Source organism: Budorcas taxicolor, chromosome X (genome assembly GCF_023091745.1).
Source record: "Budorcas taxicolor isolate Tak-1 chromosome X, Takin1.1, whole genome shotgun sequence".
Taxonomy (NCBI): Eukaryota; Metazoa; Chordata; class Mammalia; order Artiodactyla; family Bovidae; genus Budorcas; species Budorcas taxicolor.
In genome coordinates this window covers 128,678,950-128,692,538 of record NC_068935.1, presented here as the reverse complement: position 1 = coordinate 128,692,538, position 13,589 = coordinate 128,678,950, and positions in this window count along the sequence as shown.

Below are 13,589 nucleotides of genomic sequence, written 5' to 3'. Positions count from 1 at the left end.
TTTAATATGCGATCTATGTTGGTCATAACTTTCCCTCCAAGGAGTAAGAGTCTTTAAATTTTATAGCTGCAATCACCATCTGCAGTGATTTTGGAGCCCCCCAAAATAAAGTCTGACACTGTTTCTACTGTTTCCCCATCTATTTGCCATGAAGTGATGGGACCAGATGCCATGATCTTAGTTTTGTGAATGTTGAGCTTTAAGCCAACTTTTTCACTCTCCTCTTGCACTTTCATCAAGAGGCTTTTTAGTTCCTCTTCACTTTCTGCCATAAGGGTGGTGTCATCTGCATATCTGAGGTTATTGATATTTCTCCTGGCAATCTTGATTCCACTTTGTGCTTCCTCCAGCCCAGTGTTTCTCATGATGTACTCTGCATAGAAGTTAAATAAGCAGGGTGACAATATACATCCTTGACATACTCCTTTTCCTATTTGGAACCAGTCTGTTGTTCCATGTCCAGTTCTAACTGTTGCTTCCTGACATGCATATAGGTTTCTCAAGAGGCAGGTCAGGTGGTCTTGTATTCCCATCTCTTGAAGAATTTTCCACAGTTGATTGTGAGCCACACATTCAAAGGCCTTGGCAGAGTCAATAAAGCAGAAATAGATGTTTTCCTGGAACTCTCTTGCTTTTTCCATGATCCAGCGGATGTTGGCAATTTGATCTCTGGTTCCTCTGCCTTTTCTAAAACCAGCTTGAACATCTGGAGGTTCATGGTTCATGTATTGCTGAAGCCTGGCTTGGAGAATTTTGAGCATCACTTTCCTAGCGTGTGAGATGAGTACAATTGTGCGGTAGTTTGAGCATTCTTTGGCATTGCCTTTCTTTGGGACTGGAATGAAAACTCACCTTTTCCAGTCCTGTGGCCACTGCTGAGTTTTCCAAATTTGCTGGCATATTGAGTGCAGCACTTTCACAGCATCATCTTTCAGGATTTGAAATAGCTCCACTGGAATTGCATCACCTCCACTCGCTTTGTTCCTAGTGATGCTTTCTAAGGCCCACTTGACTTCACATTCCAGGATGTCTGGCTCTAGGTGAGTGATCACACCATCATGATTATCTGGGTTGTGAAGATCTTTTTTGTATAGTTCTTCTGTGTATTGTTGCCACCTCTTCTTAATATCTTCTGCTTCTGTTAGGTCCATACCATTTCTGTCCTTTCTTGAGCCCATCTTTGCATGAAATGTTCCCTTGGTATCTCTAATTTTCTTGAAGAGATCTCTGCTGCTGCTGCTGCTGCTACTAAGTCACTTCAGTTGTGTCTGACTCTGTGCGACCCCAGAGATGGCAGCCCACCAGGCTCCCCCATCCCTGGGATTCTCCAGGCAAGAGCACTGGAGTGGGTTGCCATTTCCTTCTCTGATGCCTGAAGGTGAAAAGTGAAAGTGAAGTTGCTCAGTCATGTCCGACTTCTAACGACCCCATGGACTGCAGCCTACCAGGCTCTTCCATCCATGGGATTTGCCAGGCAAGAGTACCGGAATGGGTTGCCATTGCCTTCTCTGAAAGAGATCTCTGGTCTTTCCCATTCTGTTGTTTTCCTCTATTTCTTTGCATTGATTGCTGAGGAAGGCTTTCTTATCTCTCCTTGCTATTCCTAGAACTCTGCATTCAAATGGGAATATCTTTCCTTTTCTTCTTTCCTTTTTGCTTCTCTTCTTTTCACAGCTATTTGTAAGGCCTCCTCAGACAGCCATTTTGCTTTTTTGCATTTCTTTTCTATGGAGATGGTCTTCATCCCTGTCTCCTGTACAATGTCACAAACCTCTGTCCATAGTTCATCAGGTACTCTATCAGATCTAGTCCCTAAATGTATTTCTGAGTTCCACTGTATAATCATAAGGAATTTGATTTAGGTCGTACCTGAATGGTCTAGTGATCTTCCCTACTTTCTTCAATTTAAGTCTGAATTTGGTAATAAGGAGTTCATGATCTGAGCCACAGTCAGCTCCTGGTCTTGTTTTTGCCGACTGTATAGAGCTTTTCCATCTTTGGCTGCAAAGAATATAATCAATCTGATTTCGGTGTTGACCATCTGGTGATGTCCATGTGTAGAGACTTCTCTTGTGTTGTTGGAAGAGGATGTTTGCTATAACCAGTGTGTTCTCTTGGCAAAACTCTATTAGCCTTTGCCCTGCTTCATTCCGTTTTCTAAGGCCAAATTTCCCTGTTACTCCAGGTGTTTCTTGACTTCCTACTTTTGAATTCCAGTCTCCTATAATGAAAAAGACATCTTTTTGGAGTGTTACTTCTAAAAGGTCTTGTAGGTCTTCATAGAACTCTTCAACTTCAGCTTCTTCAGTGTTACTGAAGGCATAGACTTGGATCACCGTGATAGGGAATGGTTTGCCTTGGAAATGAACAGAGATCATTCTGTCATTTTTGAGATTGCATCCAAGTACTGCATTTTGGACTCTTTTGTTGACCATGATGGCTACTCCATTTCTTCTAAGGGATTCCTGCCCACAGTAGTAGATATAATGGTCATCTGAGTTAAATTCACCCATTCCAGTCCATTTTAGTTTGCTGATTTCTAGAATGTTGACGTTTACTGTTACCATCTCCTGTTTGACCACTTCCAATTTGCCTTGATTCATGGACCTAACATTCCAGGTTCCTATGCAATATTGCTCTTTACAGCATTGGACTTTGCTTCTGTCACCAGTCACATCCATAACTGGGTATTGTTTTTGCTTTGGCTCCATCTCTTCATTCTTTCTGGAGTTATTTCTCCACTGATCTCCAGTAGCATATTGGGCACCTATCGACCTGGGGAGTTCCTCTTTCAGTATCCTATCATTTTGCCTTTTCATACTGTTCTTGGGGGTTCTCAAGACAAGAATACTGAAGTGGTTTGCCATTCCGTTCTCCAGTGGACCACATTCTGTCAGACCTCTCCACCATGACCCGTCCGTCTTGGGTGGCCCCACATGGCATGGCTTAGTCTTATTGAGTTAGACAAGGCTGTGGTCCATGTGATCAGATTGGCTAGTTTTCTGTGATTATGGTGTCAGTGTGTCTGCCCTCTGATGCCCTCTCGCAACACCTACCATCTCACTTGGGTTTCTCTTACCTTGGACATGAGAGTGATAACCCAGCACAGTTGTCATATTCAGTTGGTTAGAAGCAAGCGACAGTTCCCACTCATACTCAGTGGTGGGGGGTGGAGTGGGTGGTCCGTTAATACAAGGATGTGACTCATTAGGAGTCTCCTTGGGATGTATTGGATACAGATATCATTCAGTTCCATTGCTCAGTCATGTCCGACTCTTTGTGACCCCATGGACTGCAGCACACCAGGCTTCCTTGTCCATCATCAACTGCCAGAGCTTCCTCAAACTGATGTCCATCGAGTCGGTGATGCCATCCAACCATCTCATCCTTGGTCGTCCCCTTCTCCTCCTGCCTTCAATCTTTCCCAACATCAGGGTCTTTTCCAGTGAGTCAGTTCTTCACATCAGGTGGCCAAAGTATTGGAGCTTCAGCTTCAGCATCAGTCCTTCCAATGAATATTCAGGACTGATTTCCTTTAGGATGGACTGGTTGGATCTCCTTGCAGTCCAAGTGACTCTCAAGAGTCTTCTCTAACACCACAGTTCAAAAACGTCCATTCTTTGGTACTAAACTTTCTTTATGGTCCAAGTCTCACATCCATGACTACTGGAAAAACCATAGCTTTGACTAGATGGACACAGATATAAACTACTGTTAAGTTTCTTCAGGTGATTTAAAACTTGCTCTAAGTATCTATCTTCAGTTCAGTTCAGTTCAGTTGCTCAGTCGTGTCCGACTCTTTGCAACCCCATGAATCGCAGCATGCCAGGCCTCCCATCTTAAAAATAGTTCAATCACTGTATTTTGCTTTTAAAATAAAAGTTGTTGTTGTTGTTTTTAAATGATTGAATATGGCTTCTTATCTCACTCTGAATACCCATGGGAACAGGGAAGTCCCACACGATCTAGCTTCCTGATCATGAGATAACAGCATACTGTCATGGAGGAAGTAGTTTTCTCCACCCTTCCTGGTCCTTCTGACTGGTCTAAGAATTAACTTCACATGAGACAGATAACAGGAAAAAATCACACAAAAGTGTAATAACACATATATATGGGAGAGACCCAGGAAAACTGAGTCACTCACCAAAAAGACTGAAACCTGCACCTTAAATACCGTCTTCAACTGAAGACACAAAAGGATGTTGGGGTTAGCAGTTGGGGACATCATAGGAGAGGAAGGTAAATGACATGGAGATGCAACAGCAAATGTTTGGTAGGCTAATGTTTGCTGGGCCAGAGACAGCAGGACCCAAAGAGGAATTTCAACAAGCAGACTTTGCTAGGTTCCTCCCTGTCTACAACTTCTACAGGGAAGCTGAGGGACTTCCCTGGTGGCTCAGATGGTAAAGCGTCTGTCTGCAATGCAAGAGACCTAGGTTCCATCCCTGGGTCTGGAAGATCCCCTGGAGAAGGAAATGGCAATCCACTCCAGTACTACTGCCTGGAAAGTCCCATGGTCAGAGGAGCCTGGTAGGCTACAGTCCATGGAGTCGCAAAGAGTCAGACATGACTGAGCGACTTCACATTCCTTTCCCTGTCTACATGCCTAGATCATACCTTTGTTATATATGGTGACAGGTCCTTTCCTGGATCAGGTCCATCATCTACATTCTTCAAGCAGCTAGGGGGAAAGTCAAGGTTCTTCCTGAGTATTTGGGCCTTGATTGTTTTCAGCTCAAAATAATATACATGCCAAATAAACTTCCAGGGATGGTAAATTTTGCTGCCCTAAAATACCATGGTTCCAGGCACATATTAGGTACTCAATAAATATGAGTTGACAATGAACAAATACATGAAAAGAAATATTTTCCTGGCACACAGCATATACCCAGCTTTTTTTTAATACCAAAGAGCAATATCCTAAGTGTATATTTTCAACCCAGCTTCTCTGCTTATGAACAACCCAGGAGGAAACCAATAGCCTCTTGAGTGTGAAAATGACATTAATATTAAAAGTTATATCTTGGCTATAGTTTGTAGCATGCACAAGGTCAGCTACCCATTCTTCTAAAAAGAATAATATTGGGTTTGCAAAACCACAGACAATATAAGTACTCAGAATGTTACCTCTCCGAGTCACCATTTTTTGGATTAAAAGCCCTGTGTGGTTCATATCAGGTTGATCAGTGATGAAACCTTATGTGCACATATGAGTTCAATCCTGCTGAGGCCGACCCAAATCAGAGAGCTTCTTAGACCAGTGAGTACATTTCCAAGTTATTACTCAAGTCAAAACATATTTGAAATCAATTAATTTCCAGCTCTTAGGGAAAAGATAACCAGCATAAATGAAAGAAAAAAATACTTTATCTTGAAGTATCATCTGACTCTTTTAGTGACAATAGCCAAGGGTTTTATTATTCATAGGATCTCACTATGAGTGAAACAAAGTAATGGAGCATTCAGCTATCTATTCTGATGAGTTATTCCTTAGCAAGAAAAAGTTCTATGTCCATAATTATGATGGTTAACTGTGTGTGTCAATTGGGCTGCAGGGTTCCCAGATATTTGGGTAAACATTATTCTGGATGTGTTTGTGATGGTATTTCTGGATGAGATTAACATTTAAATTGGTAGACTGACTAAAGCAGATTGTGTTCCCTAATATGGGTGGGCCTCATCCAATCAATTGAAGGTCTAGAGAGAACAAAGAGGCTGACTTTCCCATAAGTAAGGGGGAATTCTTCCTTCCTGAATATTTTTAGCTGAGTGGTCTTTCCAGACTCCAGACTTGCATTGAAACATTGGCTCTTTTGGAGTCTTGAATCTCTAAGCTTTCCAACTGGAACTTACATCATTAACTTTCCTGATCCTCAGGCCTTTGGACTCATACTGAAGCTACACTTTGGCTCTCCTGGTATCCAGTTCTCTAACTGTAGATCTTGAGATTGCTCAACCTCCATAAATCATATAATCACATATATACATATATATATGTATATGTAACTCCTATTGGTTCACATATATACATATATATGTATATGTAACTCCTATTGGTTCTGTTTCTCTGAGATCCTTGATATCATATAATAGTTATAGGATTAATTACAGCTTAAAATGTTATAATGAACGTATTTTGTAATTATTTTCTTTTCCCTGGTTGACTCCCTATAAACTCTTCCTGTACTTCCTCAATTCCACTCCAGTGGCTGCTCCAAACTTTACAGTTCCCCTCAGGTCTCCAAACTGATTTTACTCCATCTCAGACAATGAGCCAGGTCCCAGTTTCAGAGAACTCCCTGTCGTGGCCCACCTGCATCCCTTGTTACAAGGTCATAGTACTTGTCAGATAGCCCTTTCCATTCAGTTTGTGCTTGTGCTCTCTCCTCTCTTCTCATAACTCCTCTGGTTAAAAATACTTCAAGTCCAGGAAAGGGAAATTGGGACTAGCTGTTGAGTTCTGGGTTGCTACAGCATCCCTTGTGTGATTTTCCTGCTCCTTATTGACATCTTCGTATATAGTCTCTTTTTTAAACTTTTTATTTTGGAACCATTACTCACAAGAACTTGTCAAAAAACATAGAGATTCTGAGCACCTTCACCGAGTTTCCCCTGATGACAATGCCTTACATATGGAAGGGCATCAGAATAAGGAAATTTACACTGATATAATACTATTGACTAGACTGTAGACCTTATTCAGATTTTGTCAGTTTTCGTGTTCACTCATTTGTTTGTGTGTAGTCTAATAAAATTTTATCATGTGTAATCACCACCACAATCAAGATATGAATGAACCCATCTGTATAGAATCTGTTTATTAAATTCTTCTCAAATTACCCAATTTAAGCATGCCTTCCTCTTTCCTGCCACCATCCCTACTGATGGAACCTTTAAAGATTTTCAGCATTCTGACAGTGGAAAGGATCTGTCCTTTTGTTTCTGGGTGAGGGCCAAGAAAGCAGCAAGCCCCTGAGAGAGAAGGGTGCAGTGTGGCAGCTGCAAAGTAAAAATGGCAGTTGGGCCCCTCTTGGCAAAGAATATCTGAGATAGTTTCCAGAGTGATATGCAAGATAATCTGAGAGTTTTATTTTATGGCAATTGTTCTCAAGCCTAACTGTGTATTAAAATCAGCCAGAGAACATCCCCCCCCCCAAAAAAAAACCAAAACAAAGCAAAAACAGAAACTTAGACTCCATCCTCAGAAATTCTGATTCTTTTTATTCAAGGTGGAGTCTAAGGATTGAAACTTTTTACAAGTTATTTAGGTGATTCGAATGTGCAGCCTGTGATCCACTGGAAAAGAGAATGGCAAACCACTTCAGTATTCTTGCCTTGAGAACCCCATGAACAGTATGAAAAGGCAAAAAGATAGGACACTGAAAGAGGAACTCCCCAGGTCGATAGGTGCCCAATATGCTACTGGAGATCAGTGGAGAAATAACTCCAGAAAGAATGAAGGGATGGAGCCAAAGCAAAAACAATACCCAGTTATGGATGTGACTGGTGACAGAAGCAAGGTCCAATGCTGTAAAGAGCAATATTGCATAGGAACCTGGAATGTTAGGTCCATGAATCAAGGCAAATTGGAAGTGGTCAAACAGGAGATGGCAAGAGTGAACATCAACATTCTAGAAATCAGCAAACTAAAATGGACTGGAATGGGTGAATTTAACTCAGATGACCATTATATCTACTACTGTGGGCAGGAATCCCTTAGAAGAGATGGAGTAGCCATCATGGTCAACAAAAGAGTCCAAAATGCAGTACTTGGATGCAATCTCAAAAATGGCAGAATGTTCTCTGTTCACTTCCAAGGCAAACCATCCAATATCACAGTAATGCAAGTCTATGCCCCAACCAGTAATGATGAAGAAGCTAAAGTTGAATGGTTCTATGAAGACCTCCAAGACATTCTAGAACTAATACCCCCAAAATATGTCCTTTACATTATAGGGGACTGGAATTCAAATGTAGGAAGTCAAGAAACACCTGGGGTAACAGGCAAATTTGGCCTTGGAGTACAGAATGAAGCAGGGCAAAGGCTAATAGAGTTTTGCCAAGAGAACACACTGGTCATAGCAAACACCCTCTTGCAACAGCACAAGAGAAGACTCTACACATGGACATCACCAGATGGCCAATACCAAAATCAGATTGATTATATTGTTTGCAGCCAAAGATGGAGAAGCTCTATACAGTCAGCAAAAGCAAGACCAGGAGCTGACTGTGGCTCAGATCATGAACTCCTTATTGCCAAATTCAGACTTAAATTGAAGAAAGTAGGGAAGACCACTAGACTATTCAGGTATGACCTCAATCAATTCCCTTATGATTATACAGTGGAAGTGACAAATAGATTCAAGGGATTAGATCTGACGGACAGAGTGCCTGAAGAACTATGGACGGAGGTTCATGACATTATACAGGAGACAGGGATCAAGACCATCCCCAAGAAAAAGAAATGCAAAAAGGCAAAATGGCTGTCTGAGGAGGCCTTACAAATAGCTATAAAAAGAAGAGAAGTGAAAAGCAAAGGAGAAAAGGAAAGATATACCCATTTGAATGCAGAGTTCCAAAGAATAGCAAGGAGAGAGAAGAAAGACTTCCTTAGTGATCAGTGAAAGAAATAGAGGAAAACAATAGAATGGAAAAGACTAGAAATCTCTTTGAGAAAATTAGAGATACCAAGGGAACATTTCATGGAAAGATGGGCTCAATAAAGGACAGAAATGGTATGGACCTAACAGAAGCAGAAGATATTAAGTAGAGGCGGCAACAATACACAGAAGAACTATATAAAAAATCTTCACAACCCAGATAATCACGATGGTGTGATCACTCACCTAGAGCCAGACATCCTAGAATGTGAAGTCAAGTGGGCCTTAGGAAGCATCACTAGGAACAAGGCTAGTGGAGGTGATGCAATTCCAGTGGAGCTATTTCAAATCCTGAAAGATGATGCTGTGAAAGTGCTGCACTCAATATGCCAGCAAATTTGGAAAACTCAGCAGTGGCCACAGGACTGCAAAAGGTCAGTTTTTGCCGGGGTCCAGCCCCGGTGGATCCAGGATAATTCAAAGCGGGGACGGAGTCGGCGAGGAGAGATTTATTTATTTAGAGATATAAAGAGAGATTAGGAAAGAATACTGTAGTAGGAAAATTAGTGGAGAAAAGATGCTGAATAACTTGGTTTATGCACAAAACCAATAAAACCCCAAGACAAAGGGTTTGCACCACCTACGTAGGCCACAGGCGTCTTCCTGGTGTCCCGGAAGAGCGGAGACACAAAGCGCCTCCCCATTCAGATCTTAGAAGCCCAGGCAAAATTAGTAGGCACAGTGAGCTTCTATGCTCCAGATGGGAATTCAGCCTGAAAAGGGAGAATAAGAAAAGAACGACATGGGGGAGCCAAGCATTGGTGCAAGACCCAAGACCCACAACTTTATTTTCAAAGGCAGCTTATATACCCCAAGTTGTACATAAAGAAATAATGGAATATGCAGAGTTATGCAGGGGCAGCACTCCTGACCCTTATTGAGACTGGGCTTTCTTTTTGCATATCCTCCCGTATACAAAAGGTCTTAGATGGTTTTACATCATCTTCTGGCCAGGGGGCCTGTTAACATTTTTATGGCTCTCTTCCTAGATAAATGTCTATGAACCAGGAAACTCATTTTCTCTTGAAGTGTTTTTTCTTTAATCTGCATCACCCTTAAAGTACTAAATAAAATTACATTCCTGTAGAACAAAGGTGCAGTGGGTTATAACAAAGAAAGTACTTAACTCAAAGATCTAATGTTGCTAATGCCAGGGCTACTACCTGTTTTTTCTACATATCAACTATATCAACAAATAAAAGATATGAAAACTTGGCAGCAAGTATTGGCTCAAGAATGAAACCCTTAATCAGTCCTATTCTAATGATTTTGACTCCTCAGAAGCCCCTACATTCCTAGGATGTTTTAAGCTTCCTGTGCCTCTCATGGTCGGGAGGCTGTAAACAATCACATGCACAGCTGTAAGAGTCCACACAAACCTGTCAGGCAGGCTAGAAAGCCATCAGAGGGGTTTTTGGATTGAAACACTCGTATTATGCCCAGGAGACTTATTATCTAAAAGCTCTAAATTAACTTTTTCCAGAAAAAGGTGGTGCGGGGACAGCCCCCTGTTAATATCAGAGGAGCTGGTGGAAAGCATAACACAGTAAAGCAGGCAGACTCTGGTTTGGGGGGTAGATGCTTGAGAAAGTCCAGGGGGACCCCTGAGGCCTGATCCTGCCTTTGCATTTGTCAGGCCCCCTTCCTCATGACCTTTGCCACGGGTGGGATTCCCAGCAAGTTTTCATTCCAATCCCAGAGAAAGGCAATGCCGAAGAATGCTCAGACTACTGCACAATTGTACTCATCTCACACGCTAGTAAAGTAATGCTCAAAATTCTTCAAGCCAGGCTTCAACAGTACATGAACGGTGAACTTCCAGATGCTCAAGCTGGATTTAGAAAAGGCAGAGGAACCAGAGATCAAATTGCCAACATCCATTGGCTCATTAAAAAATTGAGAGTTCCAGGAAAACATCTATTTCTGCTTTATTGACTATGCCAAAACCTTTGACTGTGTGGATCACCACAAACTAGGGAAAATTCTTTTAAAGAGATGGGAATGTCAGACCACCTGACCTGCCTGTTGAGAAATCTGTATGCAGGTCTGGAAGCAGCAGTTAGAACTGGACATGGAACAACAGACTGGTTCCAAATAGGAAAAGGAGTACGGCAAGGATGTATATTGTCACCCTGCCTATTTAACTTATATGCAGAGTACATCATGAGAAACGCTGGGCTGGAGGAATCACAAGCTGGAATCAAGATTGCCGGGAGAAATATCAGTAACCTCAGATACGCATATGACACCACCCTTATGGCAGAAAGTGAAGAGGAACTAAAAAGCCTCTTGATGAAAGTGAAAGAGGAGAGTGATAAAGTTGGCTTAAAGCTCAGCATTCAGAAAACTAAGATCATGGCATCTGGTCCCATCTCTTCATGGGAAATACATGGGGTAACAGTAGAAACAGTGTCAGGCTTTATTTTGGGGGGCTCCAAAACCAGTGTAGATGGTGACTGCAGCCATTAAATTAAAAGACACTTACTCCTTGGAAGAAAAGTTATGACCCACCTAGACGACTTATTAAAAAGCAGAGATTACTTTGCCAACAAAGGTCCATCTAGTCAAGGCTGTGGTTTTTCCAGTAGTCATGTATGGGTGTGCGAGTTGGACCATAAAGAAAGCTGAGCACCAAAGAGTTGATGCTTTTGAACTGTGGTGTTGGAGAAGACCCTTGAGAGTCCCTTGGACTGCAAGGAGATCCAACCAGTCCATTCTAAAGGAGATCAGTCCTGACTATTCATTGGAAGGACTGATGTTGAAGCTGAAACTCCAGTACTTTGGCCACCTGATGCAAAGGACTGACTCATTTGAAAAGACCTTGATGCTGAGAAAGATTTAAGGCGAGAGGAGAAGGGGACGACAGAGGATGAGATGGTTGGATGGCATCACCAACTCAATGGACATGAGTTTTAGTAAACTCTGGGAGTTGGTGATGGACAGGGAGGCCTGGTGTGCTGCCGTCCATGCGGTCGCAGAGTCAGACACGACTGAGTGACTGAACTGACTGAACTGACTGAACTGACTGAATGTGCAGCCAAGATTGAGAATCCATGTTTTATGACTTTGGCTTTTGCATCTTAATTAGAAAAACTATTCCTATTCAAGATGATACTTTCTAAAAAGGCAACTTGATCTTTCCTGTGTATTTGCTTTAATTTTTTGTTAAAGTAAAATCTTTAATACATCTTAAATCTATTTTTGTTGTAAGTAGTAAAAAAGAAATTCATTTTATTTTTTCCCCAGATAAGTATTTTGTTGTTCTAATATAATTTATTAAATAATCCATATCCTTATTACTGATATAAAATGTTACTCCTGTTGTTTACTCATTCCTTGAAGTATTTTGCTCTGTTTCTATATTCTTTTTATATTAATCTGTCTTTCTGCTAAGTACCTGAATCAAACTGTTTTTGTTATAATCATTTTATCATGCTTTATTTTCTGATAGAAGTAGAGAGACTTGATGTATTTTAAGATATTGACTCTTTGCATTGAACAGATATATCTTTAGGTTGATTCCAATTCTTTGCACTCTTCAGTGGAGTTTTAAAATTTGTTCAATAGAGATTTTCTACTACAAATAGGTTAAAAAAAAGATTTTGAATATTGAATCACTATGTTGTGCACCTGAAACTAATATAACATTGTTAATCACATCAAATTAAAAAAAAAAAAGATTTTTAAAGAACCAGATCAGCTCAACATTTAACTAAAATTAACTTTGAGCCAGAGGCCAAAAGAAAATAGCCTATGTAACTTAGTCTTGAGCATAAATGATGAAAATGAGTGTTTGACTTGTATAATTTCTTAGAATAGAATGCTTCTTTATTATCTGGCCTAATTAGCAAATATGTGCTACTTTATCAAGAATTTCAGTATATCATATACAGAGTAGTAATTTTCAAAACATAATAAAATACTAAATGTTAAACCAATAAAACAAAACAAATTTTTTTCAAAGACTCAGAATCTACACACTATAGTTATTAATGGAAAGTTTAAATGAGAAAATGTCAGATGAAAATGACTTTTCAGAAAGCAGGGACTCCCCGCAAAGACTCAGGATGAAAGTTGCTCAGGGTTACCAGCTTTAGTGAAAGATAAAAGTCCTAGACTAGAACTTGCCAGCCATGAGATTACAGAGAAACTTGAATTTCTAAAATAAATGATGGGATGAATTCATCTGAAGACCTAAATGCTCTAATATATTCTATAGTTTTAAATATTTAGAACTGACTGATTTGTATCAATTTGCAAGGAGTCCATCTTTCATATCCCAAGTTGTACAAAAGGAATTTCTACTCTAGTTGTGTTTCAGTTTAAGGCTTTTAATCTTTTAAATAAGTAGCATTTTTAAGGCAAATGGTGAAACTTCTGGAATAGAAAAAAGAAAAATCCCCACATAAACTTTAGAAATGCTACTTGGATATGCATATGGAAGTCAGTGGGAATAAAATTGTAAAAAGATAGCTATGACTGAGCAATGCTTTTGATGTAACATAGTCAGGAGAAATTGAAATATTCATAGCTACTATGTGTATGTGTATATATATATATTTTTTTATATGCATATATATGCACATTTATACCTATGTATATGCACATATTCAATATCTGTAATTAGGTTAGAGCATTCTTTTCTTTGGGACATAAATAGCCAGGGATGAATCTTAGAGTAACATTTCTGGGGCTATATCACTAGTAAATATTGGCCTACCTGACTGTAGAAACTTACTTCCATAGTGAATAAAACACTGTTGAAGTCATTTTTTTATCTTCCTTCCCCTGCCTCCTCCCCCCAACCCCACCCCAAGTATGTTTCATCATGGATAATAATAAGTTTATGTGAGGATAGATTCTAAGAGGATTAGGTACATAGAGATGCTGTAGAAGTGTAGTCTCAACATCCTTTTCCTCTGT